The sequence below is a fragment of the Callospermophilus lateralis genome, chromosome 7 (genome assembly GCF_048772815.1).
Source record: "Callospermophilus lateralis isolate mCalLat2 chromosome 7, mCalLat2.hap1, whole genome shotgun sequence".
Classification (NCBI taxonomy): Eukaryota; Metazoa; Chordata; class Mammalia; order Rodentia; family Sciuridae; genus Callospermophilus; species Callospermophilus lateralis.
In genome coordinates, this window is record NC_135311.1 from 56,734,989 (window position 1) to 56,762,035 (window position 27,047).

The 27,047-nt window shown below is 41.0% G+C and overlaps 1 pseudogene; it reads right to left on the reverse strand.

The window, feature by feature from the left end:
* Positions 1 to 5,726: 5,726 nt before the first annotated feature.
* On the reverse strand, positions 5,727 to 20,684 carry LOC143404311 (COMM domain-containing protein 2 pseudogene; annotated as a pseudogene).
* Positions 20,685 to 27,047: the final 6,363 nt, after the last annotated feature.

The window sequence follows — 27,047 nt, forward strand, 5'->3', positions numbered from 1 at the left end:
ATTTTTCATATCTCTGGTTGTATATAAAGCATGTTGACACCAATTCATGTCTTCATACATGTACTTTGGGTAATGATGTCCATCACATTCCCCATCCTTGTTAATCCCTTCCCCTTCCCTTTCCCTCCCACCCCTCTGCCCTATCTAGAATTCATCTCTTTCCAGTAAAAACTGATCTTACTACATTTTTCCAACAGATCCTAAGGTAGGTAGGGCAGGAATTGTGAGTTTTTCTGTCATTTCCATTCTAGGAGGTGTCAGAACCAGCTTGGTATTCCTTAACCCTATCAGGAGCTGCAGGTATCTAAGGAGAGGCCTGGGCACTCTGCTTCTCTTGGAAGGCCTCACACTTCTCCGTTTCTCATTGTGGTCCACCCCTCTGTACTATAAACCCTCACCAAAGACGCTCAGATTATCTCTTGTTTTGCATTCTCTATGCCAGCCCCAGGACAACCAGAACTTTGAAAGGTCCCATTCCAGCTCATGGGCAGATCTCTTCCTGAGAAGTTGTCTCCATCAACCTCTCTCACTCTGATATGTGTCCTCTCTGCCTCAAAGAAACAGAATATAACAGCAAATGATGCACACACTCACTCCTGACAGGCAGAGTTGGGGCTAGAGGCTGGGTCGATTGAGAGTCCTTGGGGGCGTTTCCAGGAAAGTCTCCTGGAGCAAGGTCCCTGAGCTGTGCCAATGGCAGATGTTGCTTTACCATGCAAGACATGGCTTGCAGCCTTCTTGCTTAGGTAGCTGGATTATTATTCCATTTTTATTTTTAGAGCCAGAGTAGAGATGATCAATGTAATTTCAATGCTCTGATTATAAACCTCCGTGTTAATATTTCCCCTTTAAATTGAGTATTTGTGAGTCCTTTAAGAACCACCTGGATATTCTATCTTGAGGTCCCAAAGTCATTTAGCTATAAATTATCGAACATTCTCTTAGACCTTTTTCCTTGGTCTGGACTGGATTATTTCTAATGATCATAAATGCCGCTTTAACATTCCAGACATGCACTGTTAAAATCAGGCCATCAGCCAGAATTGAAGCAGGGTACCGAGTCACCCATGTGTCCCCAGCCCAGTGCTGAGAGGTGTAATGACCTTCATACCTTTTATTGTACAGGAGAGAGGGTGAGGAGGATGCTGTGTGAGGGGTCGGATCTCATTGGGTATCTCTGTCTTACCTTCGGGAAACATGTGCTGGCCTCTCACCGAACTCTGTGAGCAGTGCCTGGTGATAACTCTGAAGCCAGTTCTTTATAAACATATTTAAAAGTGGTATGTAGCATGGTCCCAAAAGCAATGTGGGCTCATCCTTACCTTCAGAGGTCAGGACAGTTGAGTTTTGCCAGGCTGCCATGCAGCCCTCTCTACAACCTGGTGTGGCTCAGACTCACTCCTGTGCTGTAGCCAGGCCCAGGCTCTCATCCCTACTACTCCTGACACCTCCTGACATGCCCATCTTCATACAGCTCTTCTGGCAGACCGAGCAGCTGCAGATACTGGCGCTGAGTCCATCAGAAGGTGCAGGTTGCCAAAGCACACTTACAGGGAGGCGAGAGGCAGGGCAACCTCTGACTGGGCTCTGACCTTTTTTGTACTGAGCTCTATTCTAGAGCCAGTGACCTGACAGAGCAGCGGCCCAGGAAACCATCTTCTCCTCATGTGATCTCACAAACCAGAGATGCTTTTACTCCCTTAAAAACTCCTGATGTATTTCTGAGCTTAATTTGCAAACATTTGTGTCTGGGGCTACGGGGGGGCCCCCCAACCCAGCACTTGCAGCTCTTCACCCGGGTACCTGTCCAGTGCTGTCTAGTCAAGCTGCAGCTCTTGAAGGTTGTTTCCCACCCCCTGGATTATGCCTCCTCCATCCTAAGTAACTTAAATAAATCATCAGCCAGGAGGAAATGGGAAGTCCATAATAAGAAAGCCGAAAAGAGTGAAAGGAAGTCTTTAACCTCACCCTGCCTCCAGAAAAGGAGGAGGAATTGGAAGATTTGAACTGCAAGTTAGATTTAGAAACTTTTGCCCTTCAGTTTCTTTCCAAATAAAGTGTGATAATCTCCAAAAGAACTTTTATTGAAATCATAATAACTAGGCTTTCTATAACTATGTCATGAATTAATGAAAGATTAAATTTTTAATTTGCTTTTAAATCATCATTAGGTTTATTAATATTAACATTACTCTGCTCATGAATACCTTTTAGATGGTTTGCTGTGACACTGTGAACTAAGGGGAAAAATGTTATTTGCTAATTACTTTAGGTGAAATTCAATAGATCCTCACTTTTTGTTTAAAAACAGATAAAATAAAACCAAGAAGATGTTCATGGGACTATACCAGCATTTTGGAAACCTTAAGACAGAGGTGAGTGCAACTGGCCCCATGGAACAACTCATGAGAAGTCTGTGGGTTCCATAGTAACCATCAATCCTGCTCTCTAGAAAAGCTGTGCCACCAACAGACATGGCACAAGGAACCAGAGAATGAGAAGCAAAGTTTTCTGAACAGCCCTCTGGGAGGAAAGGCACAGATCACCCTTTGCTTTTATTGTAAAAAAAATTTTTTTTTGGAGTAAGGGTACCAGGGATTGAACTCAGGGTCACTCAACTACTGAGCCACATCCCAGTCCTTTTTTGTATTTTATTTAGAGACAGGGTCTCACTGAGTTCCTTAGCATCTCACTTTTGCTGAGGTTGGCTTTGAACTCAGGATCCTTCTGACTCAACCTCCTGAGCCGATGGGATTACAAAAATATGTCACCATGCCCATAATCACTCATTGATTTTAACCTTCTCTCAAGCCATCCAATGATTAACAAACATTTTTCTGCAGCAAAGAGTTCCCAGGCTCTGCAAAGCTGGCACATCAAAGGACCAGGGGTTCCAGTCTGCTCACCATCACTACTTATCACAACCTACCTAATCACCAGCTTGAAATCCTGGGTCCCACCAGACACCCCTGAGCATCTTCCCCTCTTGGTCTCCACACACCACAGTCAGCACATTTGCTTCCAAATGCCTCACCTTTCTCCAAAGCCACCAAGAAGGGCATCAAACTGCCTTGTGACGGCCAGCCTGTCCTTTTGCTCATCTGTCCATTACCCTCTGCCCTGTACTCTTTGTACAAAGCAGATCTGATTGTGCTCTTCACCTGCTTGAAACTAACTTTAAATCAGAGCTCAGACACCTGCAGCCTGAGAGCATCCTGTCCCGCAGGGAGTTCTAGACCTGCACTGAGAACCCCTTGGTGAGCCTTCAGATATGTCCTTTCCTAAACTCATTCTAAGGCCAATAAATGTGCATGTCTGTGGGTGAGATCCAGGCACTAAGGACTTCCCAGGTGACTCCAGGGACAGCCAAGATTCCACAGTTCTGTTTGCTGGTCAGATGACTGAAAAATGAGCACAGGTGTGGGAAAGTGCCTCTCCTCAGCATGTGGCCTTTGTTTTCCTCTTCCACCCCCATCCACTGCCACCAGAAATCCATGCACATCATTGAAACATTGATTACTAATTTTCTCATGTTTCAAAAGATATCAGATGCCAAAGATTCAATTGCCCATAACTCACAGTGATAACACACTTATATTGTCCATACTGGCCTGCTTTTATTAAGTTTTTAGTTATTTCTCATAAACCTACCTTGAAAATTCAAGTGTAACAACTTTCATGAAAGTATACGCTTTCCCCTGCCTCCTTCCACCTTTAGGAGTTCTTATTCTCTCACATTCTTTGAAGTTTTATTGAAGCTGCTAGTATTCCTAACATTATATGTGTATGTGTATGTGTTTGTCTGTGTGTACAAATTCATATAAATGTATAACATATTAGTGATCCTTTAATTTAACAAAAATATTCTGTTGAATGTATCTATATTCTGTGTAGTCTGGGAAGAGATAAGGAGAGAGAGAATGGGAGAGAGATTAGTTTTGATGTGTTGTTTCATATTATGGGAGCAGACAATCAGAAATCCATGGCACTTGTCAGCAGGCCGGAAATTTAGGAAAAAGTAGATGTTGCAATCTCGTGTCAATTCCATAAGTTAGCAGGTTGAAAACTCAGATGAGTCTTCTATGTTGCAACCTTGAGAAGAATCCTTTCTGCTTCAGGAACCTCAGTTCTTGTTCTTAAGGCTGTCAACTGATTAGATGAGGCCCACCTACACTATAAAGGGTGGCCTATGTTACTCAAAGTCAATGTCAATCACGGCTAAGAAGTATTTTTCCACATCTAGACTGATGCTTAACCAAACAACTGGGGACCATAACCTTGCCAGCTGGACACATAAAAATAGCCATCAAAGAGTGGTGGTCCTTAAACTCACCCACTGTGCTCACTGGTTTTGACTGGAGTCAGCCTGTGGATGTACCTGGTTGCCTTGCTCACTCTCCTGCTTATGCACTTTTGAGAGATCTCCAGGTTTTTGCTGCTCTGAACCTCATTGCTACGAGCTTTAGGCACAGGCCTTCCTTGTGTGGGACTGTCCCTGGTGTATGTGCTGGGAATGTGGCTGCTGGTCACAGGGCATATGAGAGGTCAGCCCAGGGATCACACCCAGCTCTCTTCCTAGAAGCAGCATCAGTTGCCACAAGTGTGGATCACATGTGAGATGCCCTTGGTCTAGTCTCCTTGGAGGTGTCCAGGCACTTTCTCAAGGTCTCTTAGCTATTGGCAATAAAACCTTCAGAAGCTATTTCATTATGAGGTCTATATTTATTGTCATTGATAATGTTACATTCCTTTTCTGTGTTTGAGAGTCATTTGTATTCCTTTGTAAAATTCCTGATCATATATTTTGGTCATTTTTAACTAGATTAAATATATTTTTCTTACCAATTTGTAGGTTATCTTTACATATTTTTTAATTTTAAAGTGTGTTAGTTATATTGAAACTCTATCAGTTATATTGAAAATATATTCTTAAAATTCGAATCATTTTTAGTTTAAGACATCTTTTTCTCCCAGATAATCAAGCATTGATTACATTATTCTTGTATCCATTATTTATAAATGTAAATGACAGTGTGTCTCTTAGTTGCTTTGGGTATATAGGAAAAATTAATCCTTGTGAAAATATTTTATTAACAATCACACAAAATTGAGTACTACTTAAGTCAATGAATCATAAGTCAAACTTCAGCAATATGGTAAAAACGACTTACCTTTACATTCAAAGAAAAATACATGAACTTCCTATAACAATATTGGCATATAATTAAAAAAAAACTCATACTCACTTTACATTATTCTGTAGCTAGTCACATCATGAGATGCTTTTAAAAGTCAGAAATATTGTACTATTTAGAAATACTCTGAAAAGGAAAGAAATTAGCTGTAAATTTTATTCTCAAAAATGATCAATAAGGAGGAAAATACTAGTTAAGCAGACAAAAATGTACCAAAAACAGGGTATTGCTCATATATACAGAAGATATGAACAGTATAGATTTATTTCTAGTTGATTCAATCCTATTTACACATTTAAAATACAAAATTACATTTCAATCTGTCAAGAAGCTGACCACATTTAGCATCAGAAAAGGTACTAGACTTTAGCTTCTGATCATGACCTCAATATCCTGGAATAGGAAAAGGAATTTCATGGAATCTAGATGCATTTATCAACACCAATTAATAAAAATTAATTCTGAAAAGTAATTCCTGAATGTCATCCATTCACAAATGAGTCAAAGGCATTAGGACCTTAACACTTGGTACTACTTGAAGTTGTGAACTACTCTCCTACAGTGGTTGGTTTTCATCTCGTCCAAGGATTGTTACAGTTGCTGAACTAAATGAAGTAGGGTGGCTGAGTCTGTCTGCAGAACTTTGGTGTTGTGGTCTCCATTCTGATTTAGGTGTAGTTTTATAGTCACTGCTGACTTAATCTGTTGCCTGAGACTTCTGCTTGCAAGCTATACAGCTAGTCGCCACTCAAGGCTGTGGTAACTGGGAAGGCTGGGTGCCAATTCACCCAGAATAGTCCTGATCTCTTTTCTGTTGTCCAGGTAAAGCTGAAGCAATAATTTGTTCAGTTCTTCAGAGAATCCCAGAACAAAAACAGAGTCTTGGAAATCCACTTCAGAAATCATGAGCTTGGAGCTCTCGGTAAGCAGGTAGGTCAACCCTTCCACACCATGCTGGACAGTGTTGCTGCTCACATTGAGCTTCCTGGCGGCACCCTCATAGACCTTGGGGATGGTCCCTCGCCTCAGGAACTCCACCCCGATCCACGCAAACTCCACCACCACTTCGGCAGGAAGGCCAGGTCCTCCCTATGCTCTTCTGAAAAAGTCCAGCAGCATCTTCGCTGGGCACCCTTTTTCACCCAGCAGCACCCTGGTCTTCCTGTTTAAGACATCTTTGGACATACAGACGTCTTTAATATTTTTTAAAATGTTTTTTAGTTATAGTTGGACACAATACTTTTATTTATTTATTTTTATATGGTGCTGAGAATCAAAAATAGCGCCTTGCACATGGTAGGCAAGCACTCCACCGCTGAGCTCCAGCCCCAGCCCCAGATGTTTTTAATTTTATGTGCTCAAATTACTAATCTTTTCTCATGTGATCATATGTTTTTATGTGTACATTCTTAGGAAATATTTTGTAAGATCAGGTTTTAAAAGCTATCCACAATATTTTCCACTAATCATTTTAAAATTTCCTTTTAAAATATTTACATGGTTAATATATCTAGCGTTGACAATGCATATGGAATGATATAGGAATGCAAGTGTGTATTTTATTTGTGGAATGTCAGTTCTCCAGTCCCATTTGTTAAGTAATTCTCTTTTTTCCTACTTCTCTATGATGCCATCTCCATCATGAATCCAAGTTGTCCATGTGGACAGTTCTGTTTCTGGGATTCTTAAGAATGTGTTGGTAAACTAATGTTTTTATTCTATTGATAAATGATTCTTGCTACATCGGTTGAGAATGTTTCCTTCCGCTACAGAGTAAAAAGAAAAAATATTGTCATAAGACACCCACTTGTATAGAAGGGTAATAATAGTAACCTGTGTGATATAGCTTTCCTTGGGAAGAATATATGTTGGACATATTTTTTTTTAATGTGGGAGTATCAGAACACTGCTTATAGAACCCACTCAACACTAAGTAGTCACGAAGCAGAGACCTGTCCCCTACCAATGGACAGCTCGCTTTCTTTCATGACATCTATTCTTACCATATGAAAAGTCTACCCAAGCAAAATAATTGCCACTTACTCAGTATTGTAAAGAGAGTTGTGAAAGACTCTGCATCTAATAGAAGAAAAAATAGGCCTTAATCTTCATCATGTGGGATTAGGCCCCAATTTTCTTAATAAGACTCTTACTGTACAAGAATTAAAACCAAGAATTAATAAATGGGATGGAATCAAACTAAAAAGTTTCTTTTCAGCAAAAGAAACAATCTGTGAGGTGAATAGAGAGCCTACATCCTGGGAGCAAATCGTTACACCTCACATATCAGATAGTGCACAAATCTTTAAGGTACATGAAGAACTCAAAAAACTAAACACACAAAAAAAAACAAATAACCCAATCAACAAATGGGCTAAGGACCTGAACAGACACTTCTCAAAAGAGGATATACAATCAATCAATAAATATAAGAAAAAAGGCTCATCATCTCTAGCAATCAGAGAAATGCAAATCAAAACCACTCTAAGATATAATCTCACTCGAATCAGAATGGCAGCTATTATGAAGACAAACAACAATAAGTGTTTGTGAAGATGTGGGGGAAAAGGTACACTCATACATTGCTGGTGGGACTGGAAATTGGTGTAGCCAATATAGAAAACAGTATGGAGGTATGGAACCACCATTTGACTCAACTATTCCTCTCCTCGGACTATATACAAAGGACTTAAAAACAGCATACTACAGGGACACAGCTACATCAATGTTTATAGCAGCGCACTTCACAATAACTAAAGGAGGGGAAGGCAGGGATGTGGGGATGTAAGGGTTCGGCAAAGTGTCGGAGGGAGAGACCACAAGAGACCGGCTCCATGCAATTGGCAAAAGGGGTTTTATTGATTCAGCATGCTGAGGCTCCAGGCTCGCTCAGGAAGAGAGAGCAGCCCAGAGCCCAGAGCAGAGGTCAGGCAGATCTTAAGTACACTTTTTGGAGAGGGCGGGGGGCTTTGCATACATCAGAACAAATCATCACGGGGCATGGGAAAATTGAACAACAACTCTGAGACCTGGTTAGCACATTTGTTGGCGGGAACAGATTGGACAGGGGTGATTGGTTACTTCTAAATGGGGTGCACATTCAAACTGATTGGTTTTGGGACTTGTAATGTCTACGTGCCATTTTACACAGAGTCCCAAGTTATTAGACAACCAGAGAAGCCAGTGAGAATGTTTACTGGGTAGTTCGGGTATTGTCCTAATAGCTACCGAGATTACAGGTTCCGGGGGTAGCAGAGGAATTGTAACAATAATCTTTTACTCTTTAACCCAAGCCTTGCAGTTAGAAACTTCACAATGTCCGGTCTTTTACACTTTAACTCTGGCTCTGCAGCTTAGAATCAGCTTAGAAATTTTACCTTTACATTCCCCACTCCTTTTTCTGACTACTTTTAATCTTAAAAGTACTGAATCATAATTAATGAAGGGTCTCATATTACATGAATTGTTTCACGTTCCCTGGAATCATTTTTAGTATGGCCTCCATTTTAGATCCCACTTGATATTAGACCAAATTTAACTACACTGACTACCTAACTTTAAATCTGACTTTGTTTCCCCCCTCTAATTTGGGAACTCCTTACTGCTGTAAGGAAAAGGGACGGTGTGGGGCAAGCAGTTTGGAGTCCCCCTATAAAAATCAGGTCTATTGAGTGGTCCATGATAAAAGTCCAATTGAGAAGTAACAGACTGAAAGGCCATTTGAGTGATGGGTGGTCTATAAAAGAAACAAGAATTCATTAGTACTGGAACCAGATTGATGCAGCAATAAATTCCATAGCACAGGAATATGCCAATGAGTATGATGGCAAAGACAAAGACTAACAATGTTTTCCACAAGGAAGTACCAAGAACCAGGAGCTAAGATATTGTTTCCATGACAAAGTTGCTGAGGACATGGCTTCTATCTGAGCATGTAAATCTTTAAGGATATTTGTCATACAACATTTAACTTTTAGGGTTACAGATGTCCTTTCCCTTAAGATATACTCTGTCTAATAATTTTAATAATTTAATGTCATTTGGTCTTGCAAAATCCTTTTACTAGTATGACCTCTGTGCCTAATAGAGAAACCTTTAATTCTGTTACTAGGGCTGGATAACCATACTAGCAAACATTAAGCCTACCTGCGTTAGTTAAAGGCTTTGAACTAAAAACTACTCTGGCAGTTCCTTTTGATGGTTATCAGGCATTTTTACCTAAGAATCTCTTTTGTAGCCTCTAGTTTATTTATTTATGGAAGTTACATTTAACTATTACTATCATTTAAAATGCCCAGGAACAGCTATGCTTTGGCTTTAACTGTCTTTGCTAAGTGTTTAAGATGAAGCAAGTCAAACTGACCTTTGTTTCCATCTATTGTTAACAGTCAGCTGAGTTTCCCTGGGAGTCCTCGGGGAACTTACAGCAGCTTCCCAGTTCTGCTAGTGCCATTTGCGCTAGGATGGCTCCAGGCCTCGCTTGACCATATGGCTTCCCTCGGAAGCATCAGGGATGTCTCCCCTTTTCTGATGACCCTCCTCTTCACAGCAAATACACCGATTGGCTTTCTGTCCTCCACTGGTCTCATTAATCTCCCTGTTGAGGAGGTTATGTGGCTTAGAGTTGCAGAGCCCTTTGGAGAAGTCCCCTATCCCCTGACTCAGACTGACTCAGAGGGCAATAGCCAAATTTTTAATTTTAAAACTTAATCTTAAACATCCAGCAAATAAGTTAACAGAATTAGCAGCCTTATATTAAGAGTACTGGGCTTTAATGTCTATCTCCCTATCCTGTAGGTGGTAACTCCTTATCTTAAGTTGACCCAGATTGTAAGTTCTTAAAGCAGTATCTCCTTAAAACATTAACAGGCAATCTTTAGACCATCTATAAGCAAACTACAAAACAAAACTAACTAGGGCAGAAACATATTTAGTTCATTTTTAGCTACCTAGAATTTTGGCAGAGCTATGCATTATAATCCCCTGTTTGAGATCCTGGCAGTCGTGACAAAAACCAACTTCTGGACACAACTTTAAATGTACTGAAATCTGGCCTATTTTTTTATACTCACTTTCACATGCAGCGAGATGGGACATAGAGCCTTATCTCAAGTAAGGCAGGGCTCTTTATAAATCTTAAATACTATAGTTCTAAAGCTGATCTTTGCTTTTTAGACATCATTTTATAAAGTTTATATAAACTGCTGCTCAAGTTTACATGAACATTAGCTAACACAACATAATATCACACCTAAAACATGAATTAAAAAAAGGCTGAAAGTTTCTAACCTTTTGTAGAAATGTAGCAAAGTACTTTTGTGTTTAACAATAAAACCTTTACACAGATTAAGCCCTCATTAACTTAAAAATACACTTAAGTTGTATCTCAGTGTAAAAAGGTAACATTGAACTGTACATATCTTATTGATAACAAGCCCAGTTATAGAATACAAATAATATAAATAAATCTCCAACATGTTTTTCTTTTAAGCCTAAAATTACCATACAACTTTAGAACACCAGCTTGATATAATGCTCTTTTGAAGCTTTTACCTTACAGACTTGTATACCTGGAAGATATGAACATATTAAAAATATCATAATTACATTGATGATTTTATATTAACCAAGTTTGGCTTTTAAAGAAATGACATAGCACAATTTGTTAAAATAATAGCATTTGTTTAACCAGCTGTTCCAGCTGTTTAATTTTTTTTTAAGATTACTTGCTCAAAAACTTACACACATAACCAACTTACACAAACCTTCTTTATCACTTACTTAAACCCTCTTAATTACCTAATCACATAGACTTTCTTATCTAGGAACACATTTTCCCTCTATTAAATCCATATCTAGAATCTTTTAGTTTCTCTTTTCCATCTGTTAACCTCTTTCTGTCACATTTTGAAACAATACTTGTAAATTTTTGAATTTAGGCAGATTATTTCATAGACATCAACATTTTATCTGTTTACCCAATTTAAATTGAACGGTTTGAATCACAGAATTATGGGAATTGAGGACATTTGGATCTAATTTTTTTTTTTTTATGAGAGCTCCTCATCTGTCAATTGTCATATCACTGCAGGATATATGGACATACACACATACAGACATATAACACATAACTCAAGTTGTTTAAAAACTTCACAGTTGACCAAAAATAGAATTGATCAGGACAAAACAGTGTATAAGGTAGGAGCATAGTCCAATCTTTTATGCCGGTCTCCAAGCTTAATTTCGTTAAGGTCTCTTTGATGGTTCTATTTATCCTTTCTACCTGTCCTGAACTCTGGGGTCTATAGGCACAATGTAACTTCCAATTAATCCCCTGGGTCCTGGCCAGTCCCTGACTTACCTGGGCCACAAATGCCGGTCCGTTATCGGACTTCATTACCTTAGGCAGTCTAAATCTTGGAAAGATGTCCTCCAGAATCTTTTTGACCACCTTCTGGGTTATTTCTTTTTTTGTGGAGAAGGCTTCCCAGAGTTCTGTATCTGTGTCCCCAGATGATAAGCTGCCTGAATGTTCCTGTGCAGCCAAGTCTCCTACTTGGAGGAAGCTGCTCCCATCTGTAAACCATACGACCTCAGGGTAGGGCAGTGGCTGATCCTTTAAGTGTCGGTGTACACTAATCTCTTCTGCCAGTATGTGTTGACAATCATGAGCGACAGGTCCTGATAATTCTTCTGGCAGTAGTGTAGCCAGGTTGAGTGGAACAGGGGTTCCCAGTGTTATTCTGTCCTTGTCAAGTAAGAGGCTCTCGTAATGGGTTATTCTGGAGTTTGATAGTCACCTGTCTGGACGCTGATGGATAATGCTTTCCAGGGCATGGGGGGGCTATGATAGTTAGCTTCTGTCCCAACATTAATTTATCAGCATCCTTTATCAGAAGGGCTGCCACTGCTATAGTCCTTAGGCAATGGGGCAACCCGCTGGCCACTGGATTCAGTTTCTTTGATAAGTATGCTACCGGCCTTTTCCAAGGTCCCAAAGTCTGAGTGAGCACTCCCCGTGTTATTTCTTTCTTTTTCCTCGATGTAGAGTGAAGGGTTTTTCTACATCTGGGAGTGCTAAGGCTGGAGCGGATAGCAGTGCCTTTTTGATATTATCAAAAGCCTGTTGGTTTTCAGGGGTCCATTGGAATTGGACATCCCCCTTTATCAGCCGGTATAAAGGGGCAGCAAGAGACGCAAACCCAGGAATCCATAACCTGCAAAAGCCGGCAGTCCCAAGAAACTCTCTGAGCTGTCTCTTATCAGATGGGGGCGGTATCTGCACAACAGTTCTTTTTCTGGGCTCTGTAAGCCATTGTTTGCCACCCCCAAGAGACTAACCCAGGTAGATTACTTTTTGTTGACAAACTTGGGCCTTTTTGGCAGAAGCCCTGTATCCTAGCTGAGCAAGCTCGGATAATAGTGCTTGGGCCCCAGACTCACAGTTTTCCTTGGTGTTGGCTGCCAGCAGCAGATCATCCACATATTGGAGTAGGGTGACTTCGGGGTGTGCAGTTCTGAAGTCATTGAGGTCCTTGTGGAGAGCTTCATCAAAAAGAGTGGGGAAGTTTTTGAACCCCTGTGGGAGTCTAGTCCAGGTTAGTTGGCCAGATGTTTCTATTTCTGGGTCTATCCATTCGAAAGCAAACAATAACTGACTGTCCTTATGTAGGGGCAAGCAGAAGAAAGCATCTTTTAAGTCCAGCACAGTGCACCATATCCGCTCTAGATTCAGAGTGCTAAGCAAATTATATGGATTAGGCACCGTGGGGTGAATGTCCTGCACTCTGTTGTTGATCTCTCTCAGGTCTTAAATAGGACGATAGTCCCTAGTTCCTGGCTTTCTTACTGGTAACAGGGTGGGTATTTCAGGCCGATTGACAGGGCCTTAGGACCCCAAGAGCCAGGTATTTATGAATATGGGGTCTTATCCTATCCCTAGCTTCTTTGCTTAGAGGATATTGTTTAACACTGATTGGAGAGGCAGAGGCTTTTAATTCTATTACTACTGGAGGTTGTTTTATGGCCAGACCTAAGCCAGCAGTTTCTGCCCAGGCATCAGGATAATCTTTTAGTTTGCCTGTTTGATCAGTCCCTGGGAGCGTAAAGAGTTGATATCTATCTTTTACTGACATAGTCAAAGCCGTGATTATGGGAGTTTTTATTGAAGGATTTAGAAATTTTAAATGTTACCCTGAGCTCGGGGAGGGGATCTGAGCCCCGACTTTCCTAGTCATCTTTTGGAGTCAGCATGACAGGCTGGCATAGCTGCTTCTTATTGGGGCACTCTTTGGCCCAGTGTCCTTTTTTTTACAGTAGGCATATTGGTCTGATGCCAGGGGCAGGTTTTGGCATGGGCCCAGATTTCCCTTCCTGTCTCCCTGCTTTCTAACTTCTGGCCTATCTGTGGCTGTGACCAGGACCTTTGCCAATACTTTAGTCTGCCTTTTGTTCCTTTCATCTTCCTTTTGTTCCCTCTCTTCCTCAGTTTCTCTAGCCAAATCTCTTAAGGTCATACCCTGGATAATCTCTCTTACCTTGGACAAATTAGTTGGCCGTCTAGCGGCCGTTCGGAGACCTGCTACAAGAGCCCAGCGATAAGTGGACAGATGCTCCCTACCTTCAAAGGTGTTAGGGTCCCAGTTGGGTCAGTTTAAGGGGAAGCCAGCCTCGATGATGTTAGGAAGTTGGGTTGGTCTCCCATCTGGTCCAAGAATATTCTTTCTGGCTTCCAAGAGGATTTTCTCCCATTCCTCTGTTGTGAAGACAGTCCCCAGAAGCTGTTGACAGTCATCCCAAGTGGGCTGGTGTGAGAACATCAGCGACTCGATTAAACCTGTAAGTCGGGTGGGGGGAGGGGTTGGAGCTGGAACAAGGAAGGGCTTCACCCATGTGGGAGAAAATTCACGGAGATCCTGCCAGGATAAGACATATGGCTGTTGATCTGGATGGCCATGCGGCCCCAGCTGAGAGACAATATCTCTGACTTTGCGGATTAGAGGGAGGTGGAAGGACCCTTCTGGGGGCCATTCAACTCCGAGGGTAGGCCATTCTGAAGTGCAGAGTGTCTGCCAGGTCCGGCATTTCACTGTAAAGGAAAGATTCTGGGCCCTTGCACGGACATCCGTCCAATGATCAAGGGTCAGAGACAGAGGCATGGAATGGCTTTGTCCCATACTGGGAGTTACTTGAACCGAGACAGAGACAAGACAATACAGACAAGACACACTGAGACGCAATCACAGACCCACAGTAAAACGTTTAACACAAGTTCAGAAGCAAAAATTAAAGACAGACAGTGAATTCAACCTGAGAACAACAAAAAGAATTGCCGGCAAAAAAAAAAAAAAAATCCAGACGGGTTGGCAGCAGAATATACCTTACGAGGGCTCCTCCCTCTACCTGATGGGGGGCTCTTATGTCCCCCACCCCCTGAGTCCCCCAAGGCATCCCTTGGAGGGTGGCCTGTGGCTCCAAAGACACGTCTGTCCACCACAGCCAGGAAAAACTTACGTTTTCCACTGACAGCCACACGCTGCCAAACCCAAACCAAGGCTCTGAGAACGTATGCCCTCTGTGAGCTTACGCACACCATTGAGCCACCAGAAACCAAACCCGAGCGATTGCGAAAGAAAAACAAGAAAGAGAAAATGAGAAGAAGGAGGGGAAAGAAAGAGAGAGAGTGAGGAAAGCGCCTCCTTACTTACCCCTGAAGCAGTCCGTTGGGTCTCCCTGTCCGGTGACACGCAGTTCCCAGCCAACGCACCAAATGTAAGGGTCCAGCAAAGAGTCGGAGGGAGAGACCACAAGAGACCGGCTCCATGCAATTGGCAAAAGGGGTTTTAATGATTCAGCATTCTGAGGCTCCAGGCTCACTCAGGAAGATACAGCAGCCCAGAGCCCAGAGCAGAGGTCAGGCAGAGCTTAACTACACTTTTTGGAGAGGGCGGGGGGCTTTGCATACATCAGAACAAATCATCATGGGGCACGGGAAAATTGAACAACAACTCTGAGACCTGATTAGCACGTTTGTTGGTGGGAACAGATTGGACAGGGGTGATTGGTTACTTCTAAGTGGGGTGCACATTCAAACTGATTGGTTTTGGGACTTGTAATGTCTACGTGCCATTTTACACAGAGTCCCAAGTTATTAGACAACCAGAGGAGCCAGTGAGAATGTTTACTGGGCAGTTCGGGTATTGTCCTAACAGCTACCGAGATTACAGGTTCCGGGGGTAGCAGAGGAATTGTAACAATAATCTTTTACTCTTTAACCCAAGCCTTGCAGTTAGAAACTTCACAATGTCCGGTCTTTTACACTTTAACTCTGGCTCTGCAGCTTAGAATCAGCTTAGAAATTTTACCTTTACAGGGATAAGAAAGATAGTAGAATGAAATAGATGAGAGCCAACCTAGATGTCCTTCAGTGGATGAATGGATAAAAAAAATGTGGCATATATACACAATGGAATTTTACTCAGTATTAAAAAAGAACAAACCATGGCATTTGCATGTAAATGGATGGCACTGGATAAGATAATACTAAGTGAAATTAGTCAATCCCCAAAAAACAAATACTGAATGTTTCCTCTGATATAATAAGGTTGACTCATGTTGGGGTTGGGAGGGAGAGCATGGGGGAAACAGGGTAGAAGGGTGGGAGATAAAGGGAGGGGGTAGGGGATTATCAAGGATGGTGAAATGTGATGAATGAAGACTTGAATGGGGTGTCAACATACTTTATATACAAAAAGAAATACAAAAATTGTGGTATATATGTGTGTTAAGAATTGTAATGCTAAAAAAAACATAGTGTTCCTTAGGTAGAGGGAAGTGAAAGAAGGGGAAGGCAGGGGATATGGGGATAAGAAAGATAGTAGAATGAAACAGACATTATTACTTTATACATATGTGACTGTATGACCAATGTGATACTACAATATGTACACTCAGAAAAAGAGAAATTATATCCCATCTACGTATGATATATCAAAGTATATAAGTGCATTCTATTCTCATGTATAACTAATTAAAACAAATTAAAAATTTAAAAAAGAGAGAATTGTGGCTTTGACCAATACTGTTGCCCCTGCATCTCCCAAAAGAGCAAGAGTGCATGGCTCTCGGAAAACTCCTTCTGCTGAGAAGCCTTGCTTCCCTTCAGTCTGGTCTTCACAGCTAACCTCTTACACTCTTACCGAGAAAGCCTAATGTGTGCATGGGAGTGGGTATGTCATGAGGAATAGAACATTCAGACATTTAGATTGTATATTCTTCCATCTGCATTCTTCTTGCACACTACCCTAGTGTGTAATTTTGCAATGAATTTCCTCTTGCATTTTACTGAACATTTTTTTTTCTGCTGCTCATTTTTTTTTTATTGGTTGTTCAAAACATTACAAAGCTCTTGACATATCATATTTCATACATTAGATTCAAGTGGGTTATGAACTCCCATTTTTACCCCAAATACAGATTGCAGAATCTCATCGGTTACACTTCCACATTTTTACATAATGCCATATTAGTAACTGTTGTATTTTGTTGAGGGCCACAGCCAAGTCGGGATGAGGCATGGTATTTTGCCGGAAGGCAGTGGCTGAGAGGTGAAGCCAGCGAGCCATTGAGATGATGATGGTTATGTTAAGCTGTGTATTCAATTGTATATAGACCTTTACTCTCCAGCAATAGGGCAGTGGCTCTTGCCGCCTCGGGCAGTACTCTACTTTGGAGTTCCCATGGAGTTCTCATGGTCAAAGAGAGTGGGGACAGAGCCAGATGGAGAGCTGAGAGAGTTCCCAGGGAGTGTGCATGGAGTGCTGGTGGAGTTCGGGCATAAAGTTTCCTGTTTGAACATACAAGTGCGTTGTGGTGGCTCGGTGATTTGTGCCCCGCCAGACTGCAGCAATTTTTAAATTCTTCAAAAACTCTGTGACTCTATAATGCTGAGTTGTTTTGTGAGCCTCTGTGTTTTTATGCAAAATGAAATGTCTAATTGATAGAAGGTTGCTGTTTCATCAAAGTAGTTTTGTACTTAATGTAATTTCTACATCTGCACCAGCATTATACTATTTTAATCAGAACAACTTTATAATGACAATAGCTTAATTTATAATAATAATAGCTTAATAGTTAATTGATAGGCCAGACCCACTCCAGGTTCCTCTTCAGATTTCATGGTGTTTTAGCCTTCAAAATACTTTGGCTGAGGAGGATGTACTGGGGATTGAATTTAGGGGCACTCTAACATGGAGCCACACCCCCAGCCCTATTTTATATTTTATTTCAGAGACAAGGACTCACAGAATTGTTTAGTGCCTGCTTTTGCTGAGGCTAGCTTTGAACTCATGATCCTCCTGTCTCTGCCTCCTGAGCTGCTGGCATTACATGTGAGCACCACCGCACCTGGATACCTTAAAAATACTTTTAAAAATGACCTAGAATAAGTCTTATATTGACAAATATAGTATATGCCTTTATGTATTTATGTTCTTTTGAATATCCACTAATAAAATTTTATAATTTGTCTACAGAAGTCTTAAGTCTATTATTTGATTCTTTAGGCAATTTCAGTCTCTGATACTATTGTAAATAATATATCCTGTTCAATCACAATTTCTAATCATTTGCTACTGGAATATAAAACTTTAATTTTACTTTTATACCTAAAGCTTTTATTCAGGAACCTTGACAATTTCTATAGGTATTTCCGATAATCTTTCTAGAGATTACATTTTTTTCAAAATATAAATAGTTTGGGCTGAGGATGTGGCTCAAGTGGTAGTGAGCTTGCCTGGCATGTACGAGGCACTGGGTTTGATCCTCAGCACCACATTAAAAAACAAAATAAAGATATTGGGTCCATCTAAAATTAAAAAAATAAAAAAAACTTAAAAAATAGTCATCGTTTGAAAATAATGCAAGTTTAAGCTTTCTATATTTTAGTATTCCATTCTTCTACTTTCTTTTATTCTCATTATATTTTATTCATGAGGATCTCCAATACAAATTTGATTAAACATGGTGATGCTGGGTATGATTATTCTGATTTTAAAGTAAACATTTCTAGGGAGGAGAGATGCTAGCAAGAAGTCTGACTAGAAGTCCTACCATCCTTCCTCCCACAAAGACAACTCCCAAAATAAGCAATGTATTTTGGTGAGGGTAAGTGAAGAGAGCCTCAGAGCACATCTAAGGATCAGCAGAAGCCAGACAGAGCATGGGAACCTGGGATGTTCACACAGAGTATAGGACACACTTAGTGTCTGACACGCCATCAACAGCCAGGAGCAGCTCAGAACAAGGGAGCCTCCTCCCTGTGTGGACTAATCAAGCAAGAGGACCCCAGCAGCTCCCACCCAAACCTTGGACACCTTCCATACTCACTACTCAGACTAGTATTCTCATGCTACTCAGCTCCCCTGATGTGACTGCCTGGAGTCCACACATCTGAGCTCCGAGAAGAGAAGGAGGTGACGGTGTACCCCACTCCTGTGGCCAGCACAGCTATTAGACCATGACACCTGGGGACTGGAAATACTGCTGGATTGTGTCTTGCTCAGGTGACAAACAGCCATGGCACCCCACCTTCCCTGAGACTTAGCACTGCTAAACCACCCACACTTGGTAGCCTGCCACTCCTGAGCTCAGCCCCTGTCATAGCCTACCCCATGGGGCCAGCCTGCAGTGAAGCCACACATCAGTGCTCCCAGTCTCTGGTGCACCCTGCCCCTCAGGGCCTAGACTGGGACTGTAGGCTGCCTCCTGGAAGAGGCATCTGAGTGCCACAGCAGTCATAACCTACATCTGACTGAAGTTTCACATCACTTCTTGGGACCTAGCAGAGCAGCCAGACTTGCAAGGGCTGAGATGAACATAGTGCCATGGGTTCAGAAAACAGCATTGGCTGAGCTGCATCCTCACCTACAGGTCAGAAAACCCAACAACCCTGGGTAAGACTGAGGACCCTGCAATGCTGGAACTGTGTGATCTTCCTAGACCTTCCACTCCTAGAACTGGATAGGCCTCTGTGGGGGGCTGTTGCATTTTCCTTCCCTGATTGGTTGCAGCTCTGTCAGTCACTTGCAGTGATCTGGCCACATTCAAAGTGGCCCTACATGGCTGCCCTGATCCTGGAAGTAGCAGAATGTGTCTTCATGCTTAGGCATGCCTTCCTATAACCCAGGGGTCAAATTACCTTACTTGTCCTTGTAACCCTGCCCCTCTTGACCTTATTTGGATGGAATTTTCTAAAGAATGAGGGTCTCCCTGGTAAAAGTCCACTCTTGGACATGCTCACTCTCACCAGCCCCTCGTGACATTCCTTGCTCTCCCATTTGGAGAGCTTGAGGCAGAGGAGCTGTCCTGGGTGTTTTATTTGGTATACTAGGAAATTCACTGGAGTAACCTTTAGTTTGGATGCCTGTGCTGCTGGGGGCAGCAGGCCTCCCATGATTCTGCAGTCCTGGAACTGGATAGGAATCCTAGACCCTACAATGGAGTGATCTCCCAGAACCCTGCAGTTCTGGAACTGGGTGAGTTTTCTGGACGCCCCCCCCCCCGACCCCATTCCTGGAACTGGGTGACCCCCAAGCTGCTGATCTGCTGAGCCACTCTGCTCCCTAGAGAGGAGTCGTCATATATTTTTGTTTCCCTTCCCTTCAAAGTGCAGCACTGTGGGAGTCCATCCTTGAACTGACTGAGTTTACTCCCTGGCTAGTTGTGAGGTGCTCAGACACTTTTAATGTGGCAGAGCTCTCTCCACCCTTCTTGGGTTTGAGAGCTTTTCCTTGTGATGTGGAGGCATGTCTCACCACTGCCTCAAAGACCCAATCATCGCACCTGACCTTGCCACATTGCCCCCCCCCGCTTGACCTTCATTGGATGAAATTTTCCCCAGAATTTTTTGTTCCCCAATAAAAGCCCTATCCCTAGTGTTCTCTCTCTCTCTCTCTCTCTCTCTCTCTCTCCTCTCTCTCTCTCTCTCTCTCTCTCTCTCTCTCTCTCTCTCTCTCACTCTGTCTCTCCTCTTCAGTTAAACCTCACTGCCTCCCTGGGGGGCTTGAGGCTTAGGGTTCAAGAAGCCATCCCAGAGCTGGTTTAAAGATAAAATGGTGTCTGTGTCTTTAATTTAAACTCCCTGAGGATTTTCCCACGTGAACAAACTGTTCACACCATCTGCACTGGCCCTGGACTAAATAGCACCACAAACTCTTCTTGCAATCATAGAATGAGAAAGGGCCGACTCTTATGTAGATCAACTAGGAGTTCCTTTGAGTTTGTTGAGATGAAAAGTGCTTAGAACAGTAACTCACCTAATGAATTCTCAGTACACTTCACCATCACCTGGTTAAGATCAACATTTCTTATTGTGTGCTATATATTCTGAGATAGTGGAACTGTGTGCCTTACCAGTGGTCTGATGGCTTTCCCATGGCCCTGTTCATAGCCCATGGTTCTCATCCCCGCCACCTGCTCCTTCTCCCACATCCTTGGGCAGTGGTTTGCAGACAGGTGCACACCAGCATCATTTGCAGGTCATCATCTCATCTGACCTCCTTTTTCACCTGAGGCTGCTGGCCTCTCTTCCCTGGTTCCCAGGTAGTGCTCATGTGATTTGCTGTCCTGGGCCCTTCTCCACATTGATAGAAGGGAGCTGAGCCACTGTGGTTGGATGGTAAACACCAGAACATATTTACAGTCCTGCAGAACTTCTAGCACCATGAAGAGTGCAGGCTCTGCAGCCAGGTGCCTGGGTGCTGGCTCAGCTCCTGCTCCAGTTCTTCCCTGGACAAGTCCATTGCACTAGCCCTACCTGCCTTCCTCTGTGAAGACTGACTCCTATGTGGAGATATGTTGGCATGTGGTCTTAATGATCTACTAAGGAAGAGGCTTAGAATTACTTGGTATGTAATAAGCAGTCAAAATTAAAAATTTTAACTTATCTTTTCTTAATATTCCTCATTAGGAGCTCTAGATCTTGGGATAGTAAAATTAATGGAAGCTAGCTGGGTTCAAATTCTGACTGAAGGACTCATTGGCAGAACAATTTGGAGCACATTATTAAACTAAGATCAGCCTGTTAGGCTATAGGATTAATACTACCTACTTCTTAACACACAGTTATTTCAGAAGTAAATAAAATAAATGGAATTAAGCACTTTGTATAATGCCTAGCATGTAATAAATAGGAATTACTAAACTTCAGTGCAGTGGTTTTTAGACTTTATGATTACTGATACCAGATTTAAGATCAAAGATATCATGTAGGACCCTATTTTCATATGTCAATTGGAATTTAGCTCTACTAGTATCTAGAATTGCAGTAGCAAGAAGTAGTTTTTTAAGTCAGTGTTTATGAACTCTTACAAAAAAATACTAGAAAAAAATTGAGTGAAATATAGTTTAAAAAAAGTATATTCACATATGTATATTCACTAAAGGCAGACCACAGTCAAAAAAAAGTTAGAAATTTCCTTATGAATTTCAAAAGTCTAGTTTGACCCCTGTTGAGCAGTTAGTCAAGAAAGAACTTTCACTATGTTAACACACCCCTCAGTGGCTTTGTTTCATGGAAGAATTTCCAGTCTGTTATTTTAGTGCTGTGCTATTATACATTAGATGAACTAGTTTTCCTGGTTGGTTTTCTATTTGTAACATTCAATTGATAATCAACCCAGATTTGTATACAAGATTTGGGACTTTTAAACTCATTACGATGCTTTTTTGTATATACACTGCAAAGAGGCTATTTTCCAAATGATGTTATTTTGCCAACATCATGAATGAGATGCTGCCAATTTGACTGGTTTGTTAAGAAGGTCCTTTTTTTTAGTTTCAGGATTTCCTCTTGTAGGTCACAATTTGCTAAGTGTGTTTTTTTTTTAAATGTATGGTGTTTAATTTTATTGAATATTCTTTAACACATCCACAATACCAGTATCTTGATGTGATGCTTCCTCTTTATTAGTGTTGTCCAATAGACCTTTCTGCCATGACAGAAATGTACAGTATCTGCACTGCACTGTGAGGTATAATAGCCACCAGCCCATGAGCCCATGTGGTTACTGAGTTCTTGAAATAAGTGGTGGGACTGAGATACTGAAATTTGATTTTGTAGAATTTTAATTAATTTAAATAGTCATACAAGGGTTTTGGTTCCTGTATTGAATGACTAATATGTAGGTTAGCAGAAGACCTTTTAATTGGTGTTCATTATAATTTTCTTTTCCTGATCTTTTTCCTTGCCTGCCTTCCTTTCTTTGTTCCTTCCTTCCTTCCATTCCTTTTTCCTCCCTCTCTCCCTCACTTTTCCCTTTTTCTCCTTTCTCTCCTTCCCCCATTCCTTCCTTCCTTCCTTCCTTTCTTCTTTCCTTCCTTCTCTCTAGCACTGGAGCTCAATCCCAGGGCCTCAGCATGCAAGGAAAGTGCTTTACCACTTAAACACATCCCAGCCTTCAGGAGAGTTTTCAATTAAAGTCTCCTGAAAGAAAGCTAGGTGCATAAATATAATAATTACAATTTTAGAAATGGGAGGTCCATCCATGCCTTTAATCCCAGTGGCTTGGGAGTGTGAGGCAGGAGGATCATAATCTCAAAGCCAGTCTCAATAAATTAGTGAGATCCTGTCTCAAAAAATAAGATCTCTGAATGTGACTCAGCTGTTAAGCTCCCCAGGGTTCACTCTGCAGTTCCAAGGGGAAGATAAGAATTTTACAAATGGGAAATAATGTTTTTGAAATAGTACAAGTTACATATTTTAGCTTCAATTTTAAAGTTTAGTCCTATTCTCAGACTTTATTTACAAAACATTGTGCTATTTTTTTTCTTGAAAACATGGTACTTAAACAAATCTGACTTTTTCAAATCTGAAAATAGAATCCACTGAGAGTTAGCTGCCAATTCCTGATAGTATTTAGTTGTAAGTTCCACAAATACAGAAAGGTTTTTTGTTTGTTTTTAGTACTGGAAATTGAACGCAGAGCCTTGCACATGTTAGGCAAGGACTTAACTGAGCTTTATTCCAGCCCAGAAAGTGTTTTTAAAGATTGTCTTGTCTCTGTTATCTAGCATGGTGATGGTGTATAGTAAATTGTCATTAAATGTTTGTTTAATTATTGTAATTAAATATCAACAACCTAAAGCTTTAAACTACACAACAGTCCTTAAATCCTACTGCCGCAGTCTCTGGCTGGGCATAAATCACGAGTCTCCACACAGCTTGTGGATTCAAACAGCAATTCTTTATTCCCGAACTCACACCGGCCGTCTACAAACACGTTCTGGGGAAATCCATGTTCTCTGCCCAAATCCACCACACCTGGGCTTCTGTCTCCCAAATATATACTCTCTGACCCTAAGAACTCAAGAGGACCTCAGGCAGCAGGATATGCCCTATTCTAAAGGGGGAACACCCTAATCTCCTATTATGCTAAACCACCCTATTCTAAAGGGGGAACACCCTAATCTCCTATTATGCTAAACCGCCCTATTCTAAAGGGGGAACACCCTAATCTCCTATTATGCTAAACCAGGGACACCCTAAACAGGAATCCGCCTGGTCCTTGAGCAAGGTCACCTTTCAGAAGTCCTTCCACTAGACAGCATGGGAGTAGCTGGCAAGGAAATTGTCATACTTACTTGGCTGATGGCTCCCAGCATCTCCCCCCTTCTGATTAATTAAACAACAAGTAATGTGGCTTAAGGACCATGCCTGGTAGGTTGTCCAGTTCAACATATGGTTCTTACCCATCATTGGAAAACTGACCTTTAGGCGTCAGCCTCCTGTCTTAGGTTGATACCACCGCAACTGGATCATACCTGTCACTGACTACCGGTCCAGCATACAGCCATACTTGTGGATAGGTCTATGCACCAGTCGGGGGGTGAGGTTCTTTGCCTCACCTCTGTTGGCCCCCAAATTTGGCCTTGGTGCTAGTGGGGGAGTGAGGTTAATGTGGCTTAAGGACCGTGCCTGGTAGGTTGTCCAATTCAACATATGGTTCTTACCCGTCATTGGAAAACTGACCTTTAGGCAACTGACCTTTAGGCGTCAGCCTCCTGTCTTAGGTTGATACCACTGCAATTGGATCATACCCGTCACTGACTACTGGTCCAGCATATAGTCATTGGCCCCCAAATTTTAGACCATCACTAGCAGAAGGGAGGAGGATACAGAAATGCCACGACACCAAGCCAATTGACAGTTCCTTTGGAAAAATTGCATCACTGGTGACACCATCAGCAAAGATATGTCAGCATTACCACAATTAACATGTGGTGCGCTGGCAAGGAAATAAAAATTGCATCACTGGTGACACCATCGGCAAAGATATGCCAGCATTACCACAATTTGCTGCACTAAACGTAGTTACATAGTCCAGGCAAGTTCTGCAAGTGGTTCAAAGTGGAGGAATCTATCAATATGTCCGTCTCCTCCCAAAGTCCGTTGCCTCCCAAAGTAAGTTGACTCCTTGATTGAGCATACTTGTTGACTTATATTCATTGGGATGAAGATAGGAATTCTGGCAATGATGCTAAAAAGACATTATCCAGAAAAGAATTATTAAATATAATGAAAAGGAAAGGTGAAAGTAAACAAACAGATCTGTTAACCTCCTTAAAAAACAATCCTTAACAGCTGTTTACCTGATTTAAATTAGTAAACAAGCAGATCTGTTAACCACCTTTAAAAACAATCCTTAACAGCTGTTTACCTAATTTAAATTAGGCCATTTAAATCATGTGAATAAAAAATAATAATAATTTGGATCCATTTTCTCATGAGCGCTCCTCATATATGAAATATGGACATACGCACACACAGACATACAACACAAAACACAAGAGTACAACACATAAGACAATAATAAAGGTCTTGTAGCTTTACCTAGGTGAAATCTCCATTGCAATGTTTAAAAACTCCACAGTCAAAAAATAAAACTGATCAAAAAAAAAAAAAAAAAAAAAACATTAACCTAGGTTTGTACGAGCTCAAAAAAATAAAAATAGAACCTTATGATGTGGAAAAATGCAATAATAAAATAGATATTGAAAAAAATATCCTGGTTAATCACTGTTGCAGATGTAAGAATGGCCAAGCTGGAGTTCTGGATATCAGCTGTTATGGATTTGAGTCAAATCATCTTCTTTTCGATCTGTAGAAATCGTTTTAGTTAGTCTTTCTGGAATCCAAATCGGCTGCTGTTCTCCCTGTGGAAACACGCAAACAGAGCCCCGACTCCAGACAATCACTGGGTCAGGACCTTTCCATTGTCCTCTTAGAATATCTTTGCAAAGAACTTTAGGCTTATGCACATTTTTTGGATACATATGCCTTTCCACAGCACTAAGTCCTGATGAATCCAAATTTTAAAAGTTTAGAGTAAAAAGCATTATTTTAAGTTTATCTTTGGGGGATATATACCCCTTTCCAATTCCCTCTTTTTGCTTTAATAAGTACGTTTTAATAGTTTGATGAGCTCTTTCAACTATGCCTTGTCCCTGTGGATTGTATGGAATTCCTGTTATGTGAGTAATGCCAAATGATGAGCAGAATTGTTTAAAAGAGGTAGAGGGATAGCCAGGACCATTATTGGTTTTTAACTGTTTAGGAACGCCCACAGTGGCAAAATTTTGTAAGCAATGAGCTATAACATCTTTAGTTTTTTTCTCCGGCATGAAGGGAGCCCATCAAAAATCCGGAAGAAGTATCAACTGTAACATGTAAATATTTTAATTTTCCAAATTCTGGCAAGTGTGTGACGTCCATCTGCCAAATATGGTTAGGTATCAGTCCTCTAGGATTGACTCCAAGATTAACTTGTGGTAAAAAGGTCACACAATTTTGACATTGTTTTATTATATGTCTGGCTTGTTCCTTAGTTATTTTAAAACACTTTTGTAAAGTATTAGCATTAACATGGAATTTTTAATGAAAATTCGTAGCTTCTTCTAGTGTAGAGAAAATATGTATGTCATGTGTAGTTTTATCTGCTAAATCATTTCCCAAACTAAGGGCTCCAGGCAATCCTGTATGTACCCTAATATGTCCTATAAAGAATGGATCTTTTCTGTTCCAGATTAGACTTTGTATAGTGGAAAACAAAGAGAAAACATTAGAGGAAGGGGAAATCCTACCAGCATCTTCAAGAGATACTATAGCATTAACTACATACTGACTATCAGAAAATAAATTAAATACAGAATCTTTAAACATTAAAAAGGCTTGTAATACTGCATTAAGCTCTACCTTTTGAGCTGATTGTTTGGGTACTCAAAATGTAAAAGTTTGATCAGGGGTAACTACTGCTGCTGTACCATTATTTGACCCATCAGTGAATATATTTGGAGCATTCATGATAGGGGTTTTTCTTGTCATTTTTGGAAAAACTACAGGATGCTTAGGCCAAAAGGACAACAAAGGATTAGATGGTAAGTGATTATCAAATGAAACATTAGATGTACACATGATTATTGCCCAAGTATTTAACTCATTAGCTAACTCATCAATTTGATCCATAGTATATGGACTAATAATTTTATTCGGAGAAATTCCAAACACTCCCTTCGCTGCTTTTATTCCTTTGAGTATTAATTGTCCTACAGCCTCAGGATACCTAGTAAGAATAGTGTTAGGAGAATAAGATAAATGTATCCACAGTAATGGACCTTCTTGCCAAAATACTCCTGTAGGAATATTTTTTGTTGGTAGTACAATAAATAATAAAGGCAAACTTATATCAATTCTATCCAAATGTATATTTTCCATATATGTTTCAATAATTTTCAATGCCTTTCTTGCTTTAGGAGTTAACATGCGAGGTGAGTTTGGATCTGATGGACCTTTTAGAA